At 36.8% G+C, this 5,978-nt stretch overlaps 1 long non-coding RNA gene across 1 annotated transcript; it reads right to left on the bottom strand.

Moving 5' to 3' along the window:
• Nucleotides 1-2,173: 2,173 nt before the first annotated feature.
• LOC113040460 (uncharacterized) lies at nucleotides 2,174-5,075 on the bottom strand. Its single transcript, XR_003275235.1, has 3 exons — nucleotides 4,988-5,075; nucleotides 4,618-4,786; nucleotides 2,174-2,244 (listed from the first exon to the last, which is right to left on the bottom strand). It is a non-coding gene; the product is annotated as an uncharacterized LOC113040460 (long non-coding RNA).
• Between the last annotated feature and the right edge of the window lie 903 nt (nucleotides 5,076-5,978).

Genomic DNA, 5,978 nt, shown 5'->3' with positions numbered 1-5,978 from the left:
AATTTAGACTGTGTTATAAAACTCATGGCCTGAGGATATATGAGCAGTTTCAGCACAGAGCCACCTAGTGGTCAAACATATACAAATGTACATTTTAGATTTTAACTTCTGAACAGTTACAAAATACAAAAAAGCTAAAAATCACAAGATTGGTCTCTTTAGATAATTTTTTGTATGTTGGTAATTTTGTCCATCAGTCATTTTGGAATTTGCATAAAAATATTTAAAAAGAAAATCATATGATTATGTGGGAAATGATTCATGACCAATAATCTTTACAATACACAGCCAGGATTGTTCAGAATCTTAAAGGGGTGGTGGATTACAAGTTAACTTTTTTAGACCCTCTCCTCTCTCTCTCTCACCCTCTCTCTCAGATCATCAGCTCCAACAATGAACCGTTCCATTTATACACTTATTTTCACATAAGACACTTTTTTTTTTAACAAGCGTTAAACATGGACATGGACAACCATATATATTAAAAGCTAACAGAAGCATTTACAAAGAACAGCGTATCTAAAAGTACGAGACAACAACAAACAAAAAAACATACCATTAAGAGCCGTGCTTGCACAGGTTCTGCATAGTCCTCTTCACTAATATTATCTGGGTCTCATTCGGGCTCAAATTGGTAAGCAATATTGACAACACAATTGTTTAAAATATAAACAGAGCACATGCTATTCGAAAGCGGCAGTAAACTGCATTGGAAGCGAAAACCGAGCCGAGCTCTGGCATGCCATACTGAGCCCTGCCGTGTCATACCAAACATCTTTTTTGGGCAAAAAGAAGTCTGAAAAGGCTGAGGAACGTTATACTGTTTTCGAACATTCCTGTGCTGCTGGAGGCGGGGTGTTCATTTAAACATATCATGCTGCTCATGCATATCCCCTAAACACAACTAAAATGAAATGATGAAGTGTAGGCAACCATTTGACTTCTGCTTTAAACAAAACAGTTTTACAAAAAAACTTAATCTGACAGATGAAAGATTCACTCATATCAAATAGCAATATTACTGTAAGATCTTACGTGTCTGAAATATTAGGGTTTATATTCATTATATATAGGCGCAGGGTGAATGAGAACACAGACTCTGTACTGCTGGTAAGTGCCCTGGAGGGTGATTTATTTACACAAACACTGATTACATGTGCTCAGATGAATAGTGCAAGTCTCCACTCGGTGCTCATGGGGTGAAGTGCCTTGGTGAAGGTTCCTTTGACAGGGTGCCTTCGGATTTTATGAATAAGGAAGATCAAGCATTAACTTCACCGGGAGCTTTGTTGCAACTCAACTGTTGTCTGTGTTGTGACTTTTAGGTGCCAGTTCACCATATTCCAGGTTGAGCATACACTGTAAAACTTTTCACTGTAAATTTACAGTAAAATACTGGCAGCTGGGTTGCCAGCCACATACTGTATTTTTACAGAACTAGTACTGCAAACACAATTTACAGTACTAGTTCTGTAAACCGTTGTACTGTAAATTTACAGTAAAATACTGGCAGCTGGGTTGCCAGCCACATACTGTATTTTTACAGAACTAGTACTGTAAACAGAATTTACAGTACTAGTTCTGTAAACTGTTGTACTGTAAGTGTACAGTAAAATACTGGCAGGTGGGTTGCCAGCCACATACTGTATTGTCCTAAATTTACAGTACTGCACTGTAATTACAAAATACAGTATATACCACATAATTTTACGGAATTATACAGTCTACAGCAAAAAAAAAAAAAAAAAAAAAAAACATTTTTACAGGGAAAACGTTATACTCTGAACTTTAAACAAGAAAATAGAAACCAACAATTATCTGGGTTTTAAAATATTTATTTTAAAATCAACAACCAGACATTTGCCTTTTGTAAATACATTTGGCTGAAATGCCAGCTGTTTTTTTTTACATTAAAATGTTAGTTGAAGAGTAGTCTTGTTAACCTTTAACAAATAGAAAAAATAAATTTTCAGAAAATTAAAGAATAGAATCTCAAAATGGCTGAAATGGCAGTTGTATTGTATAAATTGAATTAACCATGCAGTAATCATAATTACTTTTAATGTACTTGCTGACAGGATCTAAACAAAGCTCCATTCAAAGTCTGAAAGTTTTCGCAGAAGTGAGGAAACTGGTGGGCTTACAGTGGCATTCTTTTTTTGCACAACTTGGACAGTTTTCTTTGAAGTCACTTTTCCTTTTTTTGCTTTCGATCCACATTCAGGATTGATGTCAACAAAGCGTCTAAATGCAGAAAAGAGGAAAAAAAAACACAATGAAATATTATAGACTGTGCATATAGAGAGAGATAGAGAGAGACAGAGACAGAGAGGGAGAGAGAGAGAGAGATTTAACAACTATTCCCCCAGCTTATATTAACATTATAATCCCTTCATAAGGTACTGGATCAGGGCCTACCAGAGTATCAGTTAAAATGCACACATAAACCCTGTTTATGTAGAGCACACATTGCTGAGTCCAGTCCAAACATTTGTGACTTCATTAATATAACTAAATTTCAACCTAGGGTCCTTTGCACCATGACCTTGAGCCAAATACTAAATTGTCCAAAAAACATTTTCAGCAACACTGGTTGATTGCGCAAGCCCTTACAATCTTTTACCAAATTACGGAAGTGAACTCTACGTCTGTGTTAGCGGTAGCATTCGCCGTCAGACAATTGTTATTTAATAAACTCCTGATGTACTTACAAACCTTCCAATCCCTCGTTTTAGGAGTACAGAACCTTTTTGCACTACTGTAGAAGTTTGGTACCCTTCTGGTCATCATTATTAGTGGGGTAATTTACTAGACACAACTTTTGGAAAAGGCTTCTGGGGGGGTGTTTGGCTCAATGTCATGGTGAAAATGACCCTAGGTTGATTTTACTCTGAACCATCGCTTTAAATACCCTTATTTTACTAAGGCCTAGACCTGGCTTAAAGGGTAAGCTCACCGAAATATAAAAAATATGTCATATATGACTCACCCTCATGTCGTTCTAAACCCGTAAGACCACAGTTTAAGATATTTTAGATTTAGTCCGAGAGCTCTCAGTCCCTCCATTGAAGCTGTGTGTAAGGTCTACTGTCCATGTCCAGAAAGGTAAGAAAAACATCTTCAAAGTAGTCCATGTGACATCAGAAGGTCAGTTAGAATTTTTTGAAGCATCGAAAATACATTTTGGTCCAAAAATGGTCCGACTTTATTCAGCATTGTCTTCTCTTCCGGGTCTGTTGTGAGAGAGTTCACGACGCTGCTGACGTATTTTCTGGTGCACCCAATAACAAAGATAACACGTCAGCAGCGTCACTGCAGTGTTGTGAACACACTCACAACAGACCCGGAAGAGAAGACAATGTTGAATAAAGTCGTAACTGTTCTTATTTTTGGACCAAAATGTATTTTCGATGCTTCAACAAATTCTAACTGACCCACTGATGATACATGGACTACTTTGATGATGTTTTTCTTACCTTTCTGGACATGGACAGTAGACCGTACACACAGCTTCAATGGAGAGACTGAGGCCGGCGACACACTGGATGCGTGGCACAAGCGTCTCAGCTGCGTGGCGTGTCTGTTTTTAATTCGGCTCCCATGTTAACAGGTTAGAGCATGCAGACTGCCTGCGTGAGACGCGTGCATGCTAGAAATAGAACCGACACCTATTTTTCACGCGACACGCGCACGTGTTGGAAGCATTTCCAGGCAAAATATACTAGGAAAATATGTTTATATTTAATTTTGTACACAAATACCTATTAATTCATGACATTTTGATATTTGAAAGTCTATAGGTTGGCATAAATTCAGATATAAATGTAATTTAAAAAATTAAATAAATTATAGATTTTCAAATATGGCACCTGTCAAACATACTCTATTTTGCCGTCAATACTGTTGACGGTATCCTATCAGTAGGTGTGTAAAAAAAAAAAAAGTTTATATTGTTGTCATGAAGAGAAGAGCCTGGTTTTTCGGCGGCCTCCCTCTATGTCCCCTACAGCAGCAGCAGCGCACCAGCGCAGCGTCAGTCACTCTTCTGGTGTGTATAGACACAGAAAATGCGAAGCAGCCACCATGCTTCTGGCACGCAACAGAAACGCCACGCAGCCAGTGTGTCACCGGCCTGAGAGCTCTTGGACTAAATCTAAAATATCTTAAACTGTTCTGAAGATAAACGGAGGTCTTACGGGTTTGGAACAACATGAGGGTGAGTAATTAATGACATTATTTACATTTTTCTGTGAACTAACCCTTTAAGCTACCCTGTCTGCCCTGCAAAAAATGCTTTTCTTTTTGTCTGGTTTCCTGTCCAAATATCAAAAAAAAAAAATCCTAAATCAAGATGCATTTACTAGATACGTAAAATTAGATAAGATATAATGTCTTGTTTTCCAAGGAAATTTATCCAAATTAAGGTTTTTGTTTGAGACTGGAAACAAGTAAAGCATGTTTTGCAGTGTGTGAAACCAGGTCCATATTGTTATTCCCAGTAGTCAGCTGTACAAAACGTTTATGAAAAAAAAATGAATTCCTTAACAAATACTGTCAAGACAAAGGTTAGTGACAATTCAGTCTAAAACATATATGTCAAATATGCTAATGACTTACCTCTGAACAAACTCAAGGGTGCATGCTGCCTCTTCCTGGTACTGTAAATTGAAATTATAGAAGGAGGCAAACAGTGCTGCCAGGCCAGTGATGAAGTTGGGCTGTGCTCCTTCACACACAACTTGACCCTCCAAACTCAACATCCAGCGCTGGTTGCTCAGAGATTGACCTTTAATAAAAATAAAAATCAGAATGAAAAAGTAATAATAATATTTAAAATAACTAATACAGCCTTATACTGTATTATTACAGTGTTCATCAATACAGTAATACTATAATTTAATTTATATGAGCAATTTCCTATTTAGAGGAATAGTTTTCCCTGGTTAAATTAAAGTAGTGTTAGAGTTAGTTAGCTGGACTTCACAACCACACAATTTTGCTGAACACAGTTGATTCTTCCATACATTTGTTGCCAATTAAAATCTGTTTTATATTTCTCATACCATCACTACTCTATTCCTGAAAAAGTCATACGATATTGAAACAACAGCACACTGCAAAAAAAGCTTTTCTTAGTTACTATTTTGTCTAGTTTCCAGACAAATAACTACAAGTTCTTACATCAAGAATAATAAACTAGACAAGTACAAATTATGTCTTGTTTTCTGAAAATGGTTTACTTAAACTTTTTTTTACATCAACTTTATCTTTACCTTGATTTTTCCATGAACTAAGAAGTTATCTGCATTGGATAGGTTTTATAAACTCCAAAATGTCATCTTCTTTTACATAAACCAAATCATCCAAGCCTTCGACACCTTAGTCCATGAGCTTCTCAACAAGCTGGTTGGTTACATCTGGAGACAGGCTTGGCAACACCAACAATACAGCATCTTTCAGGACTTCTTTCATTCCAGACATTATTCTAAAATTGGGAAGGAATGATGGAGAATAATTACTGACAAGCCACACAATGAATATTCAGGCAGAGGATAGTAATCCAGTAGACTGTCTTGATTTATGCATAGGTAGCCTTGATCTTGTGGTTTCAAGCAATGCACTCCCTGGTCTATAAGACAAAAAGACTGACTTTTCTTTGTGACAAAATACACATTGCAATTGTCATGTACAATAATTAACTGAATGTTCCCAAACACAATTACCTCATCATTCTTCTGCAAAACAGAATGCATGTTTTTCAAAAAAAACAGATTAATCTGCATTATCTGGCAAAAGTGCATTCTCCAACTGCTTTCTGCCATCACCACAATCAAAGAATTCAGACTATGGATGTGAGTGTTCGGCCATGTTAGATGCCTCACCATGCAGCATCTGTACTGAAACATTTGACTGCAGTATACTATGACGCAAACTTTCTGATGAAAAGTTTCGATGTTTTCTGGATAAATGTGAAGTCA

This window comes from Carassius auratus, chromosome 22 (assembly GCF_003368295.1).
Source record: "Carassius auratus strain Wakin chromosome 22, ASM336829v1, whole genome shotgun sequence".
NCBI lineage: Eukaryota > Metazoa > Chordata > Actinopteri > Cypriniformes > Cyprinidae > Carassius > Carassius auratus.
The sequence above is the reverse complement of the archived record's forward strand: the minus strand, read 5'-3'. Positions and strand labels throughout refer to the sequence as shown.